Here is a 14,771-nt window from a genome sequence, read left to right as displayed (position 1 = left end):
GCAACTTCAGCCTCTGCTAGAAAGTTCCAGACTGCCCTTACTGATGGTCTGCCTTCAGATTTTGGACTTGCTTAGCCAGTGTCCACAATTGCATAAACCCAATTCCCTGCAGTAAATCTCTTAATATGTATCCCCTACTGGTGTTTCTCCAGTTAAAACCTGATTGATATAAATGCCAAAGGTAAATTTTACCATTCATTCGTTCAAAAAATATTTATTGAGGACCTATCAATAAATATTTAATGAGGACCTAGTCTATACCAGCCATTATTTTATTTCATTTTATTTTCATTTCATTTCATTTTTTTAATTATTTTTTTAACGTTTTTTTAATTTATTTTTGAGACAGAGAGAGACAGAGCATGAACGGGGGAGGGGCAGAGAGAGAGGGAGACACAGAATCGGAAGCAGGCTCCAGGCTCTGAGCCATCAGCCCAGAGCCCGACGCGGGGCTCGAACTCACAGACCGTGAGATCATGACCTGAGCTGAAGTCGGACACTTAACCGACTGAGCCACCCAGGCGCCCCCATTTCATTTCATTTTTAATTACGGAGCACATTGTATCCACAAAGAGTATGTACAATTTCCCATGCAGCTGCTATTACTCAACAATATTATCAGTCTCTTGTGTGTTGACTCCAGTGTTCCTTGCATCAATTATAGCTCCACCAGTCATACTTGAAAATCCATGTTTTGAATTTTGTGTTAGTTATTCCCTTGTACTTCTTTATACTTTTACTACATATGTATGTAATCAAGTATACTTGTTTTTTTTAACTTTTATGTAAATGGAATCATCCTAGTTATAGTCTTCTATAACTTGTGTGTAGCTATCACTTGTTCCTTTTTTTTTTATTCCAGTATAATTAACATACAGTGTTATATTAGTCTTAGGTGCACAATACAGTGATTCAACAATCTATACGTTACTCAGTGCTCATCACAATAACTGTACTCTTAATCCCTTCACCTATTTCACCCATCACCCACCCACCTTCCCTCTGGTAGCCAGTTTGTTCTCTATATTTAAGAGTCTGTTTTTTTGTCTCTTTTTTCTTTGTTGGTTTCTTAAATTACATATACGAATGAGCTCATATGGTATTTGTCTTTCTCTGATTTATTTCATTTAGCATTATACCCTTTACATCTATCCATGTTGAAAATGGCAATATTTCATTCTTTTTATGGCTCAGTAATATTCCATTGTATATATACACCATATCTTCTTTATCCATTCATCTATTGATAAGGGATGGACATTTGGGTTGCTTCCATATCTTGGCTATTGTAAATAATGCTGCAATGAACATAGGGGTGCATATATCTTTTAGAATTGGTGTTTTCATATTCTTTGGGTAAATACCCAGTAATATAATTACCAGAGATTATTTTAGATGCTGGGAATACAATGTTGAACAAGACACTGTCCTCATGGAGCTTACATTATTTGAGGGACAGAGATTAAAAACTGTGTGTGTGTGTGTGTTTGTATAATTTCAGGTACTGCCAAACACTATGAAGAAAAAGCAGAATTAAGGGAGAGTGGGCAGGATGGAGGATAGGATGGGGGCACCTAGCTGGCTCAGTCAGTGGAACATGCTACTCTTGATCTCAGGGTCATAAGTTTGAGCCCCACACTGGGCATAGAGATTACTTAATAACAACAACAACAAAAAAATGTTTTTAAGGAAGAATAGGATGAACAGAAAAGGCAAGATCTCTGAGAGGATGACATTTGAATAGATATTTAAATGAAATAATGGAATGAGGATTGGGGAGAAGAGTATTCCAGACATAGTAAGTGCAAATATGCCAAGGTCGGAATGAGCTTGGGGTTTGTGTCCAGAGTGAAGTAAGGGGGAGGGAGTGAAGAATGGCATGAGATGAGATGGTACCACAGATGCCTGGCAGTATTACATTGTTGAATGAATGAATGAATGAATGTTGAATGAAAATATCTTCCAAACTTTCCTGCTCTATACTGCCTCTGTTAGCTAATACAGAGACAGCAGCCACATAGTTTTTGCTACTGGATTCTTCATGATAGATGTACATAAGAGCAGAAAACATTGTCACTAATGATTCGCCTTAGGATGACTGTTGCTACTAGCTAAACTAAGAAATTGGTAGGAGGAGAGGAAGGTGGTATATGAGGACCAGAGAAATAGGATTTGTGAAGGAGGGTTAGGAATTTTGGGCAGACTATGGCCCTTGGGTCAATGACAGGTGTTGTACAGTCAGCAGGTACCAGAGTCAACAAGTTGGCAATAGCAATAATAACAATAGCTACAGTACAAAGCCCACAGTTTTTGATGCCACCCAGAACTCAAAGAGACTTATTAAGCATAGTGCTTCCTTCTTAGTGGTAGGAGGTACAAGATGCAATAGTTGTCCTTTACTTTGGAGGGGATGTCCAGGCATGCCCCAGGCCACTATGTACCTAAAACAGTGTTCTCAGCTAGGAGTGATTTTGTCTTCCAGGGATACTTGGCAATGTCTAGAGACATTTTGGTTGTCACAACTCTATCCTCTTCCTAGAGGATTCTCCTTCCTATTCCCACCCCCATATCCTCTACTCTCTGTCACATGGTAAGTCCTCATCCGGTAAGACTGGCCCAGTGCCACCCCAGCCAGGAACCTCACCCTAGGATTGAGATATAGATTGTATGCTTTGATATTTCTGTGCCGTATTCCTGAAATAACACAGACATCTCTAAGTAATTACTTTGTGTTATCGTTGTTTCTGTGTCTATCTCCTTGAATTGGACTGTAACACCTAGAGCAACTTAAAGGGAGAGATTACTGGCATCTAGAGGTCAGGGATACTGCTCAACATCCTATGTTGCACAAGATGCTCCCTGAAACTAGAAATTTTCTGGCCTAGGATGTCAGTTGTGCCACAGTTGAGAAATCCTGCCCTAAAAATACCACCAATGGAGCAGACCCTTTCTTTTTTTTGGGTTTATCTTCCACCTTCTGGAGCATATGTCTTTCAAGGCCTCCAAGTATTTACCACTTCCTGGTCATCTAGTCTTATTAACAGGATTAACATAATGCCATCAATATAGTGGACCAAGGTTTCACTGTATGTCCAGATGTCCATGTTGCTTAAGACAGTATTATGATAGTTCTTATGACAGACTGCATTAGGGGGGAGTTAACATAATTCAGGGATAAAATTTAAAATGTATACTGTTGTCTACCCCAAGAGAATGCATACTGTTTAAATACTCCTTACCGTTAAGGATGGAAAACAACTCTTTCATCAGATCAATACTTGTCTACCATGTACTTGAGGTCATGTTAATCTCTTAATTCGCTCTAGAAACCACATCTGGCACAGCCACTGCAATTGAGGCTACTACCTGGTTGAATGTGATAATTCACTGTCATCCTCAGGATCTGTGTAGCCTTTGTAAGGGTCTGACGTCACTGTAAATATAATGTGGACCACCATCCTTGCATGCTTTAGGTCTTTAAGGCACTAATCTCTGCCATATTTCCTAGGATATAATAATGTTTTTTATTTCCTATCTTGGCAGGGTGTGGGGGGAGCTATTCAGTATCCTTCCCTGCTATGTTCTTATCCCATAGGCTCTGGAACTTATGAGAGTTTGGCCAACTTCTATTATGCTCATCACAATTATACATTTGGCAACTTGGGAAATGACACTTGGCACTGTGAGCCAGACCTGGGCCAGGACATTTATGACCCTATATACCACCATTCTAAGAGAGGCCACTATGACACTTTGGGTATCAATGTCAACTTGGACATTTTGCCTACAGCCTTCAAAATATTTGGTTATTCCACTTTTTCCAATGTATAGTTTTGAGAGCAAATGATAGGTACCTTTGGAGAAGTACTAGGGGATTCATTAACACATACTAAGGTGTTACATGGTCCTTCCTGAGGACCTAGTTTCACTTTCAATCACATGGTCTGAAATCAAACCGTTCTAAGTTTAAAAACTAGCTCAGGTCTGAAAACTAAAGGAAAGGACCACTTTTTTTTTTTTCTTTCCTAACTGGAATAGCTGCCTTCAACCTCCTAAACATCCATCCTTGATTTCTTTTGGTTGTAATAAATTGAACAATACTTCTGTACACTGCCCATCAATTTGCCTCTAAGGAAATCCTACTGAATCAACCATCTAAATATCATTCTGCAGGTCAGGACCCTCCAGGCAGCCATTCTAACCTTGTGCTAATCATAATTCTGCCCACCTTCCTTCTGATAGTTAAACTTCACCAGGTGGCCTCTATTTGGGGATCCCATCATCCCCATTGCTATCATGGAACTCAGCTCTGTAACTTTATCTGCCACTATCTCCAGAGGCCTGTAAAGAACAGCCACCATAACTAACAGTGCTTTGCTGGGCCATATTGAGTCTGGGGAAAACGAGAAAATCAGAAACATTGATCCTGTCTTTAAGATTTGGTATCTTGTTCATATGGATTTTTCTGCATTTTGATTTTTAATATTTTTTAATTTTAATATTTTTATATTATTTAATAATGTATTTTAAATATTTTTGAGAGAGAGAGACAGAGAGAGAGACAGAGAGAATGAGCAGGGGAGGGGCAAAAAGGGAGGGGGACAGAGGATCCGAAGCAGGCTCTGTGCTGACAGCACAAAGCCCAATGCAGGGCTTGAACTCAAAAACCATGAGATCATGACCTGAGCTTAAGTCAATCGCTTAACCAACTGAGCCACCCAGGTGCCCCTGCGTTAATTTTGATTTTTAAAAATGTATTAGAGGATTATTTATTTATATTGGTTACTGGACTTTTTGGTACTCTCTTAAATTTTGCACCTGAGGCAAGTACCTCATTCACTTCACCCTAGTCTCAGTCTTATTCAGTGATGCTGGTGCTCTGTCACATTCCCTATTACTTTAGGAAACAGAGTATTCTCTGAGCCTTCCCATGGAACATAACTGCTGAGTTTTCCGGCCTTAGCATTGAATATCTATTCCAGCGTAGCTACTTCTTTGAGTCTTTTGATCATCCCTTCGTCCACCATATCCCACAGTAGTCCTGCCATTCCTGCCACTTAATGTGGGCCATTACTTTCTCTGAGTTTCTAAGAGCCATCCTAGTAGAGTGTTAGCACTGCCTTTCCAGATTCTTGTCAGCATATCATATCATGGGATGTCAGGGATTCATATCATGCTATCCAATGTTCTGCTATCTACCCCTGCCCCTTGATCTAGGACACTCAGAATTTATTTTTTTTTTAATTAAAAAAAAATTTTTTTTTTTTAACGTTTATTTTTGAGACAGAGAGAGACAGAGCGTGAACGGGGGAGGGTCACAGAGAGAGGGAGACACAGAATCTGAAACAGGCTCCAGGCTCTGAGCTGTCAGCACAGAGCCCGATGCGGGGCTCGAACCCACGGACCGTGAGATCATGACCTGAGCCGAAGTCAGACGCTTAACCGACCGAGCCACCCAGGCGCCCCTTGGACACTCAGAATTTAGTTCCTTATGCCGTCTTTCGGCTATGGATGGTACCTATTGGCTTGGTCATTTAGCTCCTTTGAGGTGTCCCTTTCCATCCTTAACAGGTCCAGAATTTTCTTGGCCAGGTAGAGTATGATTTAACTGCAGCTACTGGTCTGGGATCCAGGATGGAAAGTAAGGAAAGTTCCTGAGCAGGTACCTGCTGTCTTATAAGTCAGAGGTCTCTGTATATTCCTCAAGCAAAGAGAGAGGACTAGTTTTTTTAACAGGGACTTGAATATATAAATGTTGATTCATTTTTGAGAGAGAGAAAGTGTGGGCGGGAGGAGGGTCAGAGAGAGAGAGGGGGGCAGAGGATCCAAAGCAGGCTCTGCAATGACAGCAGTAAACTGATGTGGGGCTCAAACTCATGAACCATGAATGAGATCATGACCTGAGCTGAAGTGGGACACTCAACCGACTCAGCCACTGAGGCACCCCTACCCAGAGATTCTTAAAGGGAAGACTGTGTAAGAAGTAAATGTTGGCAAAAATTACACACTATAAAAATCACAAATTATTCCAAAAAAGAAGGAGAGAGTTTAAGCATAAAGATGCTAATATGAATAAATACAATAAGTCCTGGTAAAGTTAGACTTTAACAAAAAGGAGAAAAGATGAAAGGAGGCCTACATAAAAAAATAAATCAGGAGCTTCTGGGTTGGTGAATATGTGGCCACTAGAGAGAGTGGCACACTCAGCATGGAAACCCTGATTCCCTTCCCACATACCTTGCCCTATGCAGTTCTTCCATCCAGCTGTTCTTGACATATCCTTTTATAACCAACTGGTACTCTAAGAATGTACTGAGTAAAAATGCTGAGCAATGTGCAATATGCCTTGAAGAACTGCAGCAGGGTGATATTATAGCGTGATTGCCTTATCTATACATAAGGGTCTTGTTTGTATATCATAAAGGCTGCACCAATGGTTTGAGATAAACAGATCTTGCCCTGGGCAACCTTTAGATTAAACATCAGATTTCTCTTTTATAGATTTTGTTGTCTTTTGAAGATGCTTGAAAAAGTGAAAGGATATGAAGATCCGTTACTAGAAAAACAAAAACAAAAATGAAGGCATACTCAGCCGGAAATCTGAGGTCTCTAAGATTCAGCAATAGAGAGATGGACAAACATACAGAACAGAGTAATATGTATACAAAGTACACACGGGGATTTAGAAAATTCTGCACATACCTTGATAGTCATCTACAAAGGTAATATTGATAAACATTTTGTATTCAGATGCCAATATTAACTGATTTAAAATTTCATCTGTTATTAAGTTCCCTAAAGCTGTGCAACTTCTTAGGTTTTGATTTGTTTTTTAGTTCGGAGTCTGTTTTATTTCCCCAACATCAGGTTTCTGCACACCTCTTCTTAAATTGAAGACCACATAATTTACTTCTTATACCTTAATGTCTTACATGTGAACCCAATAAATGTAACCAAGCAGTAACACATTCTCTGAGTGTAGACCATAATCTCAAGTTTTTATTTTTTTCCCCCATGAGTGGAAAATACACTTCTACATAAGAAAGTTAAAATGCTAATTTTTAAAATCACATATTTAACAATATCACAATGCAGTCCAAAGAGTAAATCAAGTGATATAATTACATTATAATTAATTAAGTCTAGGATTATCTACTAAATTGCAACTTATTAAATATATTGTTTCCTCTTAAATGAAACTGCTAAACAGTTTGTCAGTAATGAATCATCTTGCAACTTTTTTTAAAGCTATGCAACTTAAAAAAAAATACAAATTACCAATTTTAAGTACTTCCAGCTACAATAACTTTGTTTTGACTGGTTATTTTTGTTTTCTCTTTTCATACAATTGTTTTATTGTGCTTTGCAATCCCCAGGCAGTTTTCCCACATTTGGGTGGGGGGAAAAAGAAATTTAAAAAAAATTTATATTTATTTTTTGATAGAGAGACAGAACATGAGCAGGGGGAGGGGAAGAGAGAGAGAGCAGGTACAGATACAGAATCTGAAGCAGGCTACAGGCTCTGAGCAGTCAGCACATAGCCTGACACGGGGCTGTAACTCACAAACAGTGAGATCATGATCTGAGCCAAAGTCGGAAGCTTAACCAACTGAGCCACCCAGACACCCCCCCACACACAAAAAAAGAAAATTTTAAGTGGCAGAAACATAAAAATAGTGTAAGGAAAGCTAAACACTCAATGAGCTGAGGCTTTTGGTAAAATGTTAAAGAAAATACAAAGGGGGCGCCTGGGTGGCTCAGTTGGTTAAGCGTCCGACTTCAGCTCAGGTCACGATCTCACGGTCCGCGAGTTTGAGCCCCTCGTCGGGCTCTGGGCTGATGGCTCAGAGCCTGGATCCTGCTTCCGATTCTGTGTCTCCCTCTCTCTCTGCCCCTCCCCCATTCATGCTCTGTCTCTCTCTATCTCAAAAATAAATAAACGTTAAAAAAAATTTAAAAAAAAGAAAATACAAAGGCCTTTGTTTGAAGCAAGAATAATGAAATTAGTTCTGTTACCTCAGGTAGATGGCTCAATATAACAGAAGACAAAGTGCACTCCCCGATTCATTTGTTTCTTTTTTTGTTGTTAAGAAAAATAATCCCAAAGGTAAAAGGAAAAAATATAAGAGGGAAATAGGCTTAATTTAAATGAAATAAGGTGACAGTACTAAGAGAGTAACTGATGGCTTTAAGTGAGGGAAGGTGCCCTGGCCAAAACCAACCACATCCCAGGTGGCAAGAGAATTTGCTAATGTAACAAAAGCATCTTTAGGAGCAATCTCAACAAAATATACTACTTGTGGAGGACACAAGAGCTGAAAAATCTGAAACCCACATTCTACGCAAACTGACTAAAGAAATAATGTTTCATGAGCACCTTGATGGCTCAGTTGGTTGAGTGTCCAACTTTGGCTCAGGTCATGATCTCACATTTCATGAGTTGCAGCCCCACGTCATGCTCACTGCTGTCAGACTGTCAGCACAAAGTTTCGGATCCTCTGTTCCCCTCTCTGTGCCCCTTCCCCACTTACGTTGTCCCAAAAATAAATATTTTTAAAAAGAAATAATGTTTCAAAAAAAAGAAATAATGTTTAATACCAAAAAGAGAAGATAGGAGAATACAAACTATGTCTCAGATTTTTAAAATGGTAATCCTAGTATAAAATATTTTGCCTATTGTTTTCATATATTATAGAAATACCACAGAAACCATAGTATTTCAGCTGCTTTATAGTCCAGGGCTGGGAGAAAGACTCATAGGAACAATTATAATACAAAGTGGTTAGAATAAATATATTTGTAGGATTTTAGAACTGTACAGAAATATCAAACCACGCTATATGTAGCTATATATAATTCCTAGGGTGTGACTTTCTGGATAGGGTGACACTGGATCAGTTTCATAGGATGAAGAAAGAATTAACCAGGTGAAAGGGAGTAGAGGAGATGGAAGTGGGAATAGGAAGAGTCTCCAGGAAAAGACAGCGTAGGCAACAAACACCACGGGGTCTGTAGAATCTAGAGGCAGTTCTGTGACTAGATGCCACAGTGTGTGGCAGGGAGTTGCAAAAGGAGAATTATAGGGTTGGATAAGAGGCTGGTCATATAACTAGGATGATCCATTTTCTTGATAAATTCTGAGTGCCCTAACCTAAAAATCTCTGAATCTGGAAAGCTGAGAAGAGCCCCTAAACTATATTGTTACTTTTTGTGGCCCTTCCTGGGTAGTCAATTATCTTCTTTTCTCTTGTTTACATTTCTGGTTTGAATCACTTGTTCAAGTTTCCAATTTTGACTCACTCTAATTGAGCTGTTTTAAAAATCAGTTCTAATATTTTGGTATTACAGAGTGGCTGCTTCATCTTTCAAGAAGTCATATAATACAAAGCAGCATTCTTTTTAAAAAAAAATTTTTTTCTTATATTTATTTATTTTTGAGAGACAGAGTGAGACAAAGTGAGAGTGGGGTAGGGGCAGAGAGAGAGGGAGACGCAGGATCAGAAGCAGGCTCCAGGCTCTGAGTTGTCAGCACAGAGCCTGATGCGGGACTCGAACCCACAGACTGTGAGATCATGACCTGAGCTGAAGTCGGAAGCTCAACCAACTGAGCAACCCAGGTGCCCCAAAGCAGCATTCTTTTAAGAACTTTTTTTTAATGTTTATTATTTTTGTGAGGGAGAGTGAGACAGTGAGAGAGTGTGCACGAGTGGGGAAGAGGCAGAGGAAGGGAGACAAAGAATCTGAAGCCAGGTTCTGAGCTGTCAGCAACAGAGCCTGATGGAGGGCTTAAACTCACAAATTGTGAGATCATGACCTGAGCTGAAGTCGGACACTTAACCAACTGAGCCACCCAGGGGTCCCTACAAAGCAGCATTTTGAGTCAAGGTCAGAAGATAAGTGTTGACTTGTTGGCCGTGCTGGTTTCTAGTGTGTGCAAGTTACTTATTTTTAAACTGTTTCCTATGTTCTCAGTAAGGCCTCATTGTATCCCATTAGATGCCCCATTATCAATTGATGCTTCCTGCTTAGACACCTGAGTCCCAGCTCCGTGGAGTTTGGGAATAGGAGATATGTCACCTTTATGCTTCTTAGGCACTATTATCAGCCGAGCAAGCACTGGTCTCCCCTCAGAGATCTGAGTCCCAGTATTGTGGGACCCTTTCACTAAGTTTCTAAGTTCTGATAGCCCAGAATTTTTCCTTGTTCCCTCAGTAGGAGGGGAGTATGCAGAAAAGTCAGGCTTGCCTGCTATTCTTTGAAAAACTTGCTTACAAGGTTGGCCTTTGGCAGGCATTTAAAAACCTGTATTTCAGGTAAGTTTTCACCATTCCCAGAACTGATAAGACTGCCTCACTGTGCCTAAACTGTGCAAGCAATATGGTTTGTGGAGTCTGGAACTTGGGTATATGACAGTCTCTAATGAGGTTATCTGGTTGGCAACATTTCACACATGTGGTCAGAATGTCAGAAGTAAGCATATCCTGTGTGATTCTACAACTTCACAGGGAAAGGACCCTTGGAAGTTTTACCCTGTTCCCCTAGATATCCCACATGCTCCTTTTCCCTTTATTCATTTTGCTTTATATTCTTTTGCTGTAAGAAATCATAGCTGTGAGTACAACTATATGTTGAGTCCCATGAGTCTTCTCAGCAAATCACTAACCTACCAGTGCAGTGGTCTTGGGGACACAGAGTGGTACTTACTTCTTGCAGTCACTACTGCTTTCTTATAGCAGTATCCACTTTTTGTCACCATAGTTCTGCAACCCCTGTTTAACAACATCCCTATATTAAATTTTCTGTTTAAAATAACTGGTATAGTTTTCCTGACTAGTCCTTGACTGACATAGCCAGTGAGTAAGGGTAAACTATCTAGTTAATGCCCTTCCATAGTCTAATTTCATCAGCAACTAACATCTGTAATAGCACTAACCTCTTGTAATGCAGTTCCTGATTCAGTAAAGGAATGTGTTCTTTCAACCAAACATTTTCATGAAGATAATCCCTGTATAAAATTATTTAGCATACTGGGAATATTATTTTGCTGATCAAAAAGGTATAAATAATGAGATTAATTTTAAAATTTTTGCTTTATTTCAGGAAAAAATATGTGATGTTTAGGTAAAGGTTTTGTTCTGTGGTTAAAATTCACCCAATATTCATTTGATTGGAGAGTTGATTATAAATAGTATTGGCACAAAGTCATAACCATCTCTATTTACCTGAAGCCTTTCTGGTTTTATTCAGTCTATATTCAGGGTTCTGAAATGAGCAAAAGGTCAAACAAAGTGAGATTCTAAGTGGAAGTCAATCAGGAGGATTTCATTTGGCAAGATCACATGAAAACAGAAATTAAATATGTGTGTATACATACATATATAGTTTTATTATGGAAGATTTCAAACATCCATGAAATTTGGGTATATTATTATACACTCCCCATTTACTCATCATCCAGATCAATAATTAACAAATGATCAATTTTGTTTTATCCATTCTATTCCTTCACCCTCTCCCCAATTGATTATTATTTTTTTAAGTTTATTTATTTTTGAGAGAGACAGAGACAGTGTGGGTGGGAGGGGGGCAGAGAGAGAGGGGAGAGAGAATCCTAAGCAGGCTCCACACCACCAGCACAGAGCCCAATGCAGGGCTCGAATCCATGAAACTGGGAGATTATGACCTGAGCCAAAACCAAGAGTTGGACGCTTAACTGACTGAGCCACCTAGGCTCCCCCGTGATGTTGGATTATTTTAAAACATATTACAGACATCATATTTCACTTGTAAAATCCTCAATATAAATCTTTACTGAAGTAGAGATTCCACTTTAATTTCTCATGCTTTTATATGTCTTTTTACATTTAGTTTGTTCAAAACAAAATCCAAACAATGCCTCTTAAAATCTTTTAAATCTAATCAGTATGGATGGTAGCTACACTTATGGTGAAATATATCATAATGTATAAACTTATCCAACTTATTTAATATAACACTGTGTGTCAACCAGACTCAAAGGAAAAAAAAAATCTACCTTAGTCCCCTGCCCCCTTCTCCCTTATTTGACATTTATTGAAGAAATTGGGGCATTTGTCCTATAAAATTTCCCATCTTATTTGGCAGATTGTATCTCCATGGTGTCATTTAACATGTTCTTCTATCCCCTGTATAAACTGGCTTATTTGAAAGCTTCACCAGATTCAGATTCAATTATTTTGGCAAAAATATTTAATATATGATATTGTGTCAAATATATTTTTGACAGCATAGTTGGTTTGGACTCTAAGATATTGCTTCCCACAGGTGTCTGCTGAGTTTTAATTTATTGCCAATCTTTTTATGTTGGTAGACCATTTAACCCCCAATTTACAGAAGCACTGTCATCTACTGAAACTGAACGGAGTTTATTATCACCTTTAAGCTTATGACATTATTTCCTTTACTGAGAAGATGTCATCTATTACAAAGATTCTTTTATTTGCCTTAAAAGTTTTTTTTTAATTGGGGGGTCACCTGGGTGGCTCAGTTGGTTAACTGTCTGACTTCGGCTCAGGTCATGATCCCACATTTCATGGGTTTGAGCCCCACTTCGGGCTCTGTACTGACAGCTCAGAACGTGGAACATGCTTCAGATTCTGTCTCCCACTCTCTCTGCCCTCCCCCACTCATGCTTTTTCTCTGTTTCCCTTTAAAAAATAAACATTAAAAAAATTTTTTTTAAGTTTTTTAAATTGGGAAACTATTCAATTGAGTGACCCAATTCAGTAGGTATTTTCATATGTCTGAGAAGAGTTGAATGAAAAAATGTTTGGTGAATTTAATAAAAGAAAGCCTTGGGGCATCTGGGTGGCTCAGTCAGTTGAGCATCCAACTCTTGATTTAGGCTCAGGTCATGATCCCAGGGTTGTGGGATCCAGTCCCACATTAGGCTCTGTGCTGAGAATAGAGCCTGCTTAAGATTCTCTCTCTCTCCCTCTGCCCCTCTCCCCAACTTTCACTCTGTCTAAAATATATATATTTTAAAAAAGTGTTGGGGCACCTGGGTGGCTCAGACAGTTAAGCGTCCAACTTTGGCTTTGGCTCCAATCATGATCTCACAGTTAGTGAGTTCAAGCCCTACACTGGGCTCTGCGTTGATGGTGCGGAGCCTGCATGGGATTCTCTATCTCTCTACTTCTCTCTCTGCCCCTCCCCCACTTGTGCATGCATGTGTGCTCTCTCAAAATAAACAAACAAAGCCTTATATTAAGTACTTAAGCACATCATGTACTGACAAGTATGTTTAACAGGTCTTCCAGTTAACAATATCAATAGTTTGAAATAGAATTTAAGTAGGAGGTGGCAGTGTAATGCTTATATCTCCTAGACAACTGGTAACAACTGGTTTTTGAGCAAAGGAGTAATATGATAAAAATTTGTTTTAAGGAAGACATTACTGGAAATATTGAGGTCAAGAATAGCAGGGATTATGCATTTGAAAGTAATTTAATACAGAATCGTTTGGATGCAGCTATACACCACCTCAACAAGTATGTTATGTGTTGTATTGAAAAGTGTTTGATAAACTTTGTAGCTAGCCATTTAAACTCGTTCCACAAAGCATCTAGTAAGGGATGACTGCAATGAACAAAGCAAGAGTAGAAAAATAATAAAAAATGACAAATTCCCTACATCATTATTTATATCACCCCCAAAATAATCATATATACACACAGCAGCTGAATATTTCTGTTAATGTAGATCAGATCAAGTCACTATTCCACCCTCAAGCTTGCATGACTTCCCTGCACACTTAGAATAAAATCCAAAGTTGATACCATGGCCTCCCAGGCACTATGATAAAGCCCTCACTATCTCTAACCTCATTTCTTACCACGCTCCTCCTCACTCACTGTGATCCAAAGCCCTTGCTCTTCATAAAACAAGGCAACATTATTTCTGTTTGGGGCCTTTGCACTTGCTATTCCACCTGAAGTTACTTTCCTCCCAAATACTCACATAATTCATTTCCTCACTTTAGGCCTTTGTTCAGTATCACCTCCTGAGAGGCCCACCTGACCACCCTACATAGATTAGCACCACACCTTACCCCTGTCCACCTCATTACCCTGATTTTTTTTTTTCTATAACACGTGCCCAATATTTGTTCATTATATTTAATCAACTATCTCATTTGCTCCTCAAAACCATATTCAGTAGGTAGTACTGCTATCCGGTTTACAGGACATTGACATACAAAGATTAAATAAGGACCTGGGAACAGAGAAGAAAAGAATGTCAGGACTTGATGACTGATTCCTGACATGGGTAAATTAAAGCAAAGTTGTCTGGTTTGTCTGCACTATGGGAAACCCACACTATACATGAACACCAATAAAAATGTTGGCCAGACAAGAGGAAGGCAAATAGAACGGAGTCTCTTCCCTAGGCACATGACCTTATATTGCCCTCGCAACAATTTCATGGGGTAAGCACGGCAGGTACTGTATTAGACAATCATTAAACAGCAAGACTGACGGCCAGACTTCGCAGCCAGGAACGATGGCAGTCCGGCTCAGCACTCACCGGTTTGGACAGTTACGTAACGAACACCCAGAACCTCGAGCTTTCTCCCGCCCTTGGACTGGGCTCACGTGCCGAGCCTCACGACCTCAAGCAGCGCCTAAGAGAACGTGGCCGTTGGCGAATCCGGAGAAGAGTTCCAGCGCGGGAGGTGGGGTGAAAGGTCACGATGAGTCTTACGTAAAAGGCGCCTTAGCGCGCGGCGGGAA

General features: G+C 39.6%; 1 protein-coding gene across 4 annotated transcripts in view; it reads right to left on the bottom strand.

Annotated features, from left to right (window-relative positions):
- SF3B1 (splicing factor 3b subunit 1) overlaps positions 1–14,682 on the bottom strand; it is a 60,359-nt gene extending 45,677 nt beyond the window's left edge. For 2 of the 4 annotated variants that reach the window (XM_078451038.2, XM_060622771.3), the window contains exon 1: positions 14,566–14,682. The gene's annotated coding sequence lies outside the window, so the exon portion shown is untranslated. The remainder of the gene's footprint in view (positions 1–14,565) is intronic. The other 2 variants (XM_078451037.2, XM_060622768.3) reach the window with 2 other exon arrangements.
- Positions 14,683–14,771: the final 89 nt, after the last annotated feature.

This window comes from Panthera onca, chromosome C1, assembly GCF_046562875.1.
Source record: "Panthera onca isolate mPanOnc1 chromosome C1, mPanOnc1 haplotype 2, whole genome shotgun sequence".
In the NCBI taxonomy this organism is placed as follows: Eukaryota; Metazoa; Chordata; class Mammalia; order Carnivora; family Felidae; genus Panthera; species Panthera onca.
This window is presented reverse-complemented; position numbering and strand designations above follow the sequence as displayed.